Source organism: Colias eurytheme, chromosome 17 (assembly GCF_061535395.1).
Source record: "Colias eurytheme isolate Ceu_HAF_F1 chromosome 17, ilColEury1 Martin Lab GWU primary, whole genome shotgun sequence".
Lineage (NCBI taxonomy): Eukaryota > Metazoa > Arthropoda > Insecta > Lepidoptera > Pieridae > Colias > Colias eurytheme.
The window spans coordinates 7332857-7344816 of record NC_142996.1 but is presented as its reverse complement, the minus strand read 5'-3'; positions in this window follow the sequence as shown (position 1 = coordinate 7344816).

Sequence of the window (11960 nt, the reverse complement as noted above, 5' to 3'; positions counted from 1 at the left end):
TAGACAATAAGTAAATTGAGACCAATTAAGTTTTGTGTATTTAATAAGGTACAACAATTTCTGTAACAATTCATCATAGTACCGTGTTTATTAATGGAATGGATTATTTGAACTTAATAACGAACTTTTGTTCAAATTAAATTATCGGTTGTGGAGCACGAATATTTCAGGAATTCAATTGACGCATTCAATTATATTTGGACATATTATATTCGGTGGATAAATGTAAGTAAGAAAGAAGTTTTCCTTGACCTGTTGCTCTATATTCTATTGTTATAACAAAAATTGGATTCATTGGTTAAATGAAAGTTAAATGAAACCTTATCATGATCGCGGAACTTTTGTCATTGGCAGGATATTGAAAGTTCCTACTAGAAAAATTGACAGGAGATTTTATGGAATGGATATACTTAAAACTACTGTTTCATATTATTGATCTTAACCTAGATCACTGAGTGCTCTCTCAATAAATAAAGGATAAGGAAAACCTCTTTCTTTGAGGTTTCTTAAACGTGCGTTGCGATTCAAAAGGCAGTCTAGTTTTATACAGCCTTTGTTATAGACAAGTCTATTGTGAAAGGGAAACCTAACCAGGGCGCAGCGCTAGTTTATTTCTAATAACTTCTTTATTGTTAAGAGCATTGCATTATTTTCATTTGGTCATCGTAAAATATAAAAGATTTTATAAGAATCGTGAAATAAAGGAAACGAAATAGTTTTTCATTTTTTTTAATTCCTTACACTATTGATTTTTATAAAAAAGCACATTAACATTATTGAATGTCCACGCTATTCGCTTTCTTCTGCCTTCTTAGTAGTAGTGGTGGTTGTAGGGGTCGTAGTAGTAGGTAGTGTAGGAGAGGGAGGAGGACTCCAACACGCCGGATCCAAGCCTTTGCAAATTAAGCAAATAATCTGAAAAAAAAAATCATATATCATTATCAAGGCAGGGTGAAGATCGCTTGAATCAGCAAACGTTTTCTTGGAACAACGCGTTATTGCAATTATGAGTTTTAAATCAAACAACCTAAAATACATTTTTAAATTTTAATAGGAGTTGTTCCGAACTCGCGCTGTTCATACTAATTTGAGTAGTCTTCATGTTTTCACGGTACAGATTTGCGTAAAACATGCGTAAAACAGACCTATGATGCCCGGAAAAATATTCAAGCCTACAACACACTTATCTAGCGTGTTATATTATAACCTTTGTGGAAAATTTTATAGCTTAGGCCTTAGATAATAAGCTGTTTCTGTATGGAAGTAAGTATAACCATTAACCATATCTGTCCATATATACCTACTATTGAGTACCTACTGCGAGTTGACCAAGTTATGAAGATTTATAAGCTTGAGAATTATATTTGATGATAAATAAAGATAAGTTTATGTTTATTTCTCGATAAAATGTCCATACTTCAAACGCAGCTGTATGTTGTATTCATAAATGTGCCCTAGCGAAAGTGTCAGAGCATCTCGTAACTTACAAATGTGGGTTTGTTTTATGTCCGCAAATAAAAGTAACTAGAAAAAAGGTAAAGAAGCCATTCGTGAAGGGATAGTGGTACACGTAAGGGTCGTAAAGGGACGAATATGTGACCTGTAGAGAGTTATGGACGAAATGAAGTTCACTTACACCTAGACCTTAAGAATTGGGTTTTAGTACGTTTTACTTTTATCAGATATGGAGGGATATCGGCTTGGCTTCCCGCACGTAAACTTTGATGATTTAAATGAAAATAGTGCAGTGTATCTATTTTATTATCTTTCAATTTAGTCTGCAAAATCTCTGAAAGTATGTATTCTAAGGCAGTAACTTTCTGTGGTGCATTTATAGATAAGCCAATTTGACATAAAGCAGCGCTATCTAATATTTATGAGATTATGGTGAACAATAGGCGAAAAACTGGATACATTTTAATATGATTTACAAGGATTCATTTTATTACACAGTAAATTAAATAATATTGTGATCTATTCCTCTTGCTTTCTTATCTAGCGTAAGTGATAAACATATTTCCTAACTGCACTGACTGCAGTTTTCTACACGACCTGTCGTAATTGAATTTTAATGCACATAGTTTAGTTTCCCAAACGATGTTCAAGGGAGCCACTAAGCTAACTTAGGCAAAGCGGGTAATAAATAAAGTTTGTTGCTACTGTTTTGTGCTTAAATGGATTCTTGGGAATAGAGCGGGCAAGTGGTGTTCGAACAGTGTAGATAAGGTAACTTGCTAAATTATTGACTTGCTTATATTATAGTGCGATGTAGGTCGTGATTTAGTGTTAGATAATATTATATTAAATTAATATTTGTTCATAATAAGACAATAATCTTTGGTAGTTCGAAGAAGCCTCATTTTTATTAGACAGAGAATTAACTTCGCTATGTAAGTCAATTTAAATAAAAAAAATAAAAAAAAAAACTAGGAACAACGCATTTCAACATTCGTTTGTATCCTTGTAAGTCAGAGTAAAAAAAATTGTTTAACTATTACTTGATTTTCGTAAGCATGTACTTAGTTTTTTCCATACCTATACTGATATTTAAAATACACAAGCAAATATTATACAGGTTATACAAATACCTATTGTATTATACAACGATCATCGAAACTTATTATGTCATTAAAACTTTAACCTATACAGGGTGTCCCACTGTTGGTATACTAAGCTCAAAGGAGGTTATAGTTTTGCATACGCTGAGTACGTAAAAAATAATTAAAAAATTCCAGATTCATTTTTTTTTCAAATAGATGAATTCTTAAAACTCTATGTGTACACCCATAACAAGCGAGCCGCCCAACTTTGCCACCAGCACGTGAGCTATCGTTTAAGATTATGTTTTCATAGATAAAATGCTCAAATAAGAGAAGCGGTATATGCCGGCTGCGCGAAGCTAGAGAAGAAAACATGGATTTTCAGGAAAAATTTAGCAAAAAATTTTGGACGTAATTTTTTTTTTAAGTATTTTTTACGTGATCAGTGTATGCAAAACTACAAGTTCCTTCGCGCTTAGTATACCAATAGTGGGACACCCTGTATATACGATCCTATTTCGATATGCCCTAAATTTTACAATGACGTCAATATTCAGAACCTTTTCTTTTGAACAGCACAATTGTCTTCGTGTGGAGACCCTATTCTCTTTTAAAAGCTTGTCAGAAGTATTAATGGCTCCATTAACTACACACTGAACTCAGCGCACTGAGACTTTATAGCAGGTAATTATTTAACCGGATACGGTATTGATATCTTGTGGTACCTATAGTTAAACTGTGTTTTACATCACTACATACTTACATAGTATAAAACAATGTTACTTCTTGTTGTCTGCCTGTCCCTATGTATGCTTAGATCTTTAAAAATGCGCAACCTATTTTGATGGGATTTCTTTTTATAGATAAAGAAAACAAAGTGGGGAAAGTCGCGGGTGGAAAACTCGTGAAAGAAATAAAAATGAAAATTGAACAAATATCCGCACTAAAATACTTTTATTTTCAATAAATTTTTATAACGATATGAATCTATATTATAACTACTACCTACAGTCCAAGTGATTTTTTTATTTTTTTAATTTAACAATAGAATTATTCACAATATACTATGAAATAAGATAGATCAATCAAAGTTTTAACAAACTTAGCCGACCTAGATCTGACAAGGGTTGCGTTTATAATTGTGCTGACCTAGTAACAATTAGCTCTGTAATACAATAATTGACAAAACTACCTTATTTCACTATTAAATTTCATTATTATACGTCCATGATTTTGTTTCCACATTTATTTAATAAATTACATTACAACTAATATGTAAATATACTTGAATTTAATGTTGTAATAAGTAATCTAAATAGATATTATACTTACCTAAAAAACTGAACTGAACGCAGATAATTGAAGATAGGTACCTATTCGTAATAAATTAAATTTCTACTTTAAGCTAATTTTGTAAGAAGCTTTATTACATATTCAATGAATTTAAAGTGCACTTCATAAAGTTCTCTCTTCTGCCATAAAAGCAAAACCAATCAAACACTTCGAATAAAACATAAAATTTTGGAACAATTACATTACAAAAAATAAAACTATAGGTAATGGAATTAGTTTTAAAATCAATATGAGTACTAAAACACACAAGTATACTAATTATTAAATTAATTTGCGATACATGCCTTTTTATTCATTTGAAGAAGACTAGTACTGGAGCATAATTTTTCAATGCCAAACGGCGCAGCAGCTCTTGCATCCCCTACATCTGTGGATTGAATTAACTAATTTAATTATTAGTACAAAAAAAAAATCCTTACACTTATTTTTAATGTAATTTCGCGATGTGAAACCTTATGAAATTTGTAACAGCGCTCACAGTGTTATAAAAAACCGTTTGTTATTCGCAAGGCAGAGAAAAGATGTGCCTACATAAACCGGAGTACCTTAACTATTTTTTTAATTGTAGATTGGGAAGCGCTTGACCACAATTTGGCCTGATGTAAAGTTATGATGTGGTCTAAGATGGTACGCACTTCCCTAGTATGTACTACTCTATATATTCATAACGTACAAATACAGAGAAGAATAATTAAATATTATAAAACAAACACTAGATGAACATATTATTTTCTCAGTCACTGACCGCATACAATCTATAAGCTTTTGTTAGCAGCAATTTGTTTCAATTGAATGCGAATTGTACTGATTCGTGGATAAGGCATTTAATGAATTTCACTTTATTTGCTACATTCGTTTAGAACATTTGTATGCTGGTGGAATTGCGTATTATTTCGTATTTGCTGTTGTGCATTTAAATTTGTTTAGATCAGCGTTTATTTTGTGATTGTTATTAGATTATATTATTCATCAATTATCCACATTATTTTGGTGGAAAAAAAGTTTAGAATTCTTTATTTCTATTACAAGTTCATTTTTGTATTTCAAATATTTTAATAAACGTTTCATAAATAATGTTTTTTGATGTTTTAATTACCTAATTGTATTGATATAATTTATTTCTTTTTGGTGGTCATGACTAAAGTAAGCAAAAAAAAAAAAATGCATACGCTTGAGCTTCATTAAACTACTTAATTATAAAAGGGTTATAAAAAAGTGAATCCTGATAAAGAACAGCCGATAACAAAGCGTTAATAAAATTAAGACAGCTGCTTGCTTTTCAACAAGCTCGGAAGTCCATGATTGATTGTTCTGTTCCACTTTGCTTAATTTATTACACTCATTTGGTATTAATAGTTTTATTTCCTTAATAACTAAATTACATACGCGTTGATATTAAGAAAATTTTATTGAATGTGTTATCTAAATCTGTAAGGAAAGGAAGTATGAAAAGTATGAAGGTATAAAAATAAGTGATCCAATCCTGAGAAAGATAAGTTATATAAGATAAGTTATAAAGATAAGTTATATAAGAATTCGTCTCGTTTTTTCCTAAGATACTTTACATAAACAAAGAATTAAGTAATATTTACAATAACACATCTACAAAAGAATACCTAGTTGAGTTTAATTATTATAAAAAATATAAAATTTAATTATTTTTACGAGAAGAAACCAGTCCGTAACGAGTAAAACCATCAACAAAGATCTTTCATATTGTATTCCAGCACTTCATCTAAAATTGCAACCCAGTTCTTACAAGCATAAAAGACACGTGTTCTATGCCAGTTAATTAAATTAAAAACTAACCTTTCATGCATTCGCATTGTGAAACCAAAAACACTGTAGAAATGCAGAGAATGAGTGAAAATCTGCATAAAGGAGCCATTTTGACGCACGGTATAGATGTAATGAACAACCCTCTCGACCTATACTTGACAAGCGTTTTATACTAAACGTGAGTCGAATGTGGATGTGACTGAATTTGCTAGAAAATTCCATTGCCACAATAATGTGTTGTTACAATAATTGTAAAGAGCGATATGTTATTACATTATGGTTGTATATTATCATGAAAAAATAATAAATTAATACCTATGTTAAAAAACTCGCTTCTTATTGGTTCATGAAATTATTTTCTCATCCCAGCTCTTTGATAAGTGTTTAAGTTTCGAATTAAATCTGTTCGTTTGAACTGGGCCAAAATCGAGTCTTAATAAGAAATTGTATTTGTTCAGGTGAAATTTTATTAATGGACAAACAATTTTTAAAAATTCATACTTATGAATTCAAACATACTGCAAATAAAACATTGATATGAGAGAGGAAGAGTTTAACTGTAGTTGAGGTTGAGTGCATAAAATGTATTTTGAAGGATCTTATTTTCGAAGGTAAATTAATCGAAAGTTGAATTTAATTTGCTAATTTGTGTTACTTATTGATCTATTTGATATGCTATAGAAATACATTTATCCAAAACTGATTTAATATTTTTAAATTCATTTAATATTTACATAAACTATATTCCGTATATCATGTATATATTAGCACAGATAATATTATAATACTATAGGTACTAATACTTAGTATTAGGTAGGTACTATATAGTATATACGAATTGGGAATCAATTACCGTTGTTTTTTGGGAATGCATTTTTTTTACGAGCTTATTATATGTATAGTAATGGTAGATAAACTAAGTAATAACATTTGCATATAAAGTATTAAACCTAAAAAAATACATCTACCCGCATTTTACCATCTTAGTTAGTAGGCTTATTATAGACCAAACACATATTTATTGAAAAAGTAAGTTAATGATTAAAAATCTTATGTAATCCATAATAATCTTTTGTGTAACAAAAGGCACATCATATCTCGGAAATTCCTGAAAGTTCGTTACTTCTCTTTATCTTTATCGTTGCTTTTAAAGCGGCTGTAAATTATACAACTCATACGGGTCCTACATTCACCATTTTGTTTGATCTATAAACAACATTCAACAATTTAAACATAATATTAATATTTAAATAATATACAAAATGATTATATAATACTAACTGTCTATGATTTGACCTCCATTGCTCTGGTCTATAGCCTTCCTCAAATCTAACAGTGAAAAAGTATACATATTTATAAATTTTTACCTTTATTGATAGGAACAGTTATAGATGTAATTTTATTATTAGTATTTATATAAATGTAGGACCTCGGAAATACGCGGGCAGACTGAAAATCAGCGCTGTTCGGGTGTTAGCCCACAGCATGGCTGAGTCTGTTCCGATTGCCTAATACGTGTTTTAGTCTAAGTTTTTGTTGGCAATAAAGCTTTTTTTTTCTTTCTTTCTCTCAAATAACAACAAACAAACTCTTCAGCTTTATAATATTAGTATAGATTAGATTTAATAAATAGTTTTGTTTACATTTAAACTCATACGACCACGCATCGGATTTAGAACTTCTATTTATATAACAACAAGAAATACTTAATTACATATTCATAATAACCCAGCTACATCCTTAATGAAAGCATAATACAGAGTATACGATGCAAATTGAAGAGACGATTACAGCGAAGACATGTTCTTATATTGCATTCAGTATCTACGTAGAAGCCTGTGTATCTTAGTAATAGTACTTCCTTTACATTGAATATTTATTAGTACCATTTTTATAGTATTTTGTTTGGAGATATTTTTATGATGGCAATTTCGTCTTAACATCTTCAGAGAAATTAGATGCCTACCTAATGGTTATTTTATCATTTACTATCGAAATGTAATGGAAATGAAAAAACGTCACTAATATAACGTAAAAATATTGTTGAACGAAGTTCTATAGTTACATTGCTAACAATATAATTTAACTTAAAACATCCTACTTTTCTTTTTTTATTCCTCGTTTTTAAACTCATAATAGTACCTATAGATAGAGCTATTTTTATATTCTACTTATTATTAAAGATAATATCATACTATATATATCATGTACAATTTTTCATTAAATTCCTGAAAACGCAATCAAATTGATCGGAGGTCAAAAACAAAGAAACAGCACATAATCGATTCAAGTCGATATTCCAAGTGAAAAGGCATGTTTATTGCAGCCATCGAAAATCTGTGATCAAGTGCTTTGTCCATACTCGTGATTCCCTCCTTGCTTTGGTTTCAAAGAATAAATACCTCGATGTGAGGAATTAAACATTTAGCATTAGGTAAGAGAGTCTGAACCTTTTATAATAATTGTTACCTTTACTTACGATTTGGGACAAGAATTAGGTCGATGGATGGAGCAATTAGTGAAAAGTCAATAACACTCAAAAATGCTTTGTAAGTAAAGTATTAGCGGACAGATAATACCATGTCAAAATTGAGAATTTCGCAATTACGGAAAACCTTATGAAATATCTTTCAAAGTTCATCAAGTTATGATATAACCGAAAACTTGTTAATACGTTTTTTTTATACTAAGCAATGTGCAATATTTTAGCTCTGTACTTCTCAAATGTGATTTCAAATGTTCTCAGCTTAACTATTTTTAATACATTGTTAACCCAAAACAAATAAATGAGCAATCGACAATCCCAGCATCTATACATTTCCAGGCAGCTCAAGAAAATGAATCAATACGCAATACCAAGGTAAGCGATTGTTACAAAGGGTCTACACAATCTGGTCATCGTTTTACGATCACAAAGCGCATTCTACAACTTGTCACGAAACTAATGGTTCGGAATGCTATTTATATTTTATAGCCGAGAAATTACTGAGGTACGAGGATTCCTTTTTAAAATATTCAGTCGACCTCCTTCGTTTCGCAATTTTTCATTTTACGTGCCGATGCTGTTTGAGTGGTTCTTGTAATGAAGTTAAGTCGTAACCAAGTACGTAGTCATAGCTAGCAAATTTTGTTTTTAATTAATTACATACATTTAATATAATTTGTTACTATCTACCTACTACATACTTAATTTAAACGTAATTCGAGGGTTTTTTTCTTAAACTTTGTAAATATTTTATTTCTCATTGAATTCATAATAACTTCTTAATCAGTCAATAATTTTTATTCTAAATCACAACATTCGGAATAAAGCAATCAACATAAACATAATTGAAGACTAGTTAAATTTGTGAAGTGAGCTTTAATAATAGTTTTGTTTGGATTACTTCCAATTAGCAGAAATAATATCTGTTTTGTTGTGATGTTTATTAAACAAATTAGCTCTACCAAACACAATACTCTTAATGTTTACAAATTTACTGTGTAGTTGACATATGATTAAAATAAATGTAATTGTAACTGTTGTCTGCGAGTGAAAAATTTCATCAAATAGGAATATTTTACTTTAAATAGAAAATAATAGGATTAAGAAAACCACAGTTAACTTTATGTAGTATAGAATAATTTTTAAGGCAGATTTAAATATTTTAACTAGATTTCCACCGGCCGCAGCGGCTTCGCCCGCATTTTCAAAGAAAAACCCGCATAGTTCATTTCATTTCATTCATTCATTCATAGTTCTTGTTTCTGAGGGATTTAAAAGTAACCTATGTCATATTCTGGGTCTTCATCTTCCTAGATAGCAAATTTCATTGTAATCGATTCTATAGTTTTACGTGAAAGAATAACCATCCATACTTACAAATTTTCGAGTTTATAATATTAGTAGGATATAACTATCGCACAAGAAGAAAAGAGCCTTGTTGTCGAACTATAGTGGCGTGTTAGTCTAAAGTTTAGATATTTAAAACATCAAAACATTATAATAGAATTTCCCAAGCTATAACTATTTATTATGCAAATGACATACACGAGTAAATCTATGTAGGTAGCTATTCGGTCTAGTATATCGATTCTCGGATAGAACTTCCTGCAGATAAGAGTATGGTGACAATGGTCGAACTGGAGTTGCCGCATCCTACTATTTCCTGCATAACAGAATACTGACACTGAATATAATACGTAATAGATAGTTTTATAGAAACATATTTACTAATAAATACTTTTATTTTAGTATTTTATTGTGTTTGATTTTACGCGAGTATATCTAGATAAGCTTGAGTTTCCCCGCTCGCTGTAAATTATGCGAAACATCGGATTAATTATTAAAAAGATTAAATCGTGTTTAAAATCCGTTAAAGTCTTTAATTTTCTAAATCTTTATTAATTTGTAAAATTACAAAAAAACGTGGAATTGGGCTACTTTAAAATAAATATAGATATTTAATCCGGGGGCGCCGGTTGTTATATATTATTGGCAACACTCGAAGGCTAGTCGTAAATATAAAGGAATATTGAAAGAAAATTATTTCGTTTGTCGATATAAAATTAATTTAATTTAAACTAAGAAATATTATGTCTCTCTGTTCAAATGACTGTAATATTGTCGCCTATTAATTTGTAAAGTAATATACCTAGTTAGTACAGCTGTTATTTTAGGGGGTTGACCTAGCCAACTCGATTTTCCGAGACTACATTTGACTACACTAAATTTGACGACACTAATAAGGTTTATAATATTTAAAATGTTACGTAAGTCATCTAAAGGAACGTGTCCATTCTTTGAGACGTTAAGGTATAAGAAAATGAACGATAGGCAAGTTGTTAAAGTTCTGATTGATGACTGTATAAAGAGTTCTAACAATTGCACTTTGGCCTTCAGAACCGCGAGGAAAGAACTGGTTGAATACAGTTTTCTTAGCTTTCCCAACTTAGAGGAAAAGAAGAATAATGTGATTTGTTACGGCGCTAAGTGATTTTTAGGTTATAGTCAATTTATCTTTGGGTTTAAAAAATGATTAAACTAATTTTTATTATTAAGCTGAAGAGTTTGTTTGTTTGTTTGAACGCGCTAATCTCAGGTTCTACTACCGGTTCGATTTGAAAAATTTCTTCGGTGTTAGATAACCCATTTATCGAGGAAAGCTACAGGCTATAAGATCATCACGCTAAGACCAACTGGAGTGGAGCATGTTAATGACCTAGCCTTATTTTAGAAGACGGCTATAGTCATACGAAGCAAATATGGGAAGTTTAATAAAGGCTAAATTGTTTTGTATGGGGCAGGTAATAAAACACAAAAAGTCCTGATAAAATTCAATTCAAAACTACCATCTCTACAATTACTACACTAAAGTAGTTACTAGTTGGTCCTATAAATAAACTACTGTATGCATTACGGAATAGATAAGCGTTTTTGGACACGAACAAGTTTTACTAACACAGTTTTTCTTAGCAGTTTTTGAACCCAATTCTCCCTAATAAGAAGTAACGTATTAGGACAGCCTCAATTCGATTGTCCAACTTTTTATGTCTAAGCTGAGTGCCTCTTAACAAAGATTGAATTGGCGAATGTTGTACTTGTGTATATTTATCTTATGTTAGCGATTGCTTATCGTGTATCTATAGTGCGTTTGTTCTGTTTTTCAATTGTTTTCTTAATATTACGTAGCCTTTTGGAAACGAAGAGCACTGAAGATGTTATTTTGTTATTTTCTGCTTATATAAGTATGTAGTATAGATGTAGAAAGCAAAATATTTGCGGATGCTACCATGTCAATATAATATACGGATTTTAAATACGATTTATTTATTCAATTTTAACATCCGATTTTGAAATCTCACGACACGAGTTATGACAGAACTGTTATATTTTGTAAATCTAATACATTGTAGTTAAATTACTCAATTGTCAGCGGTTGATTAATTTCAATTATGTAGTATGAAAACACAAAAATTAATTCACGTGACTGAAATTGCGTGCAAACAGCTAATTATTAAATATGATTTACTTTACTATTATATTTTGGCACATTCAACATTGAATTATAATCTATACAAAAATCCTATTGTGAAAAAATTGGATAAGATTATTGGGACCTAAATTTCAATAGATTCACGATTCACGTTCCGCCGAAATTGACCTAGTCAATGTGACCCTCTGCGGATTAGTCGACTTAAAATAATTCAACTCGTTTTGTACGAAATATATCGAAATTGTATTGAATTAGAGCATTTTTAATATGTAGTATGTTAAAGGCGCAAAAATTCTCAAGTTGGTCAAGATTC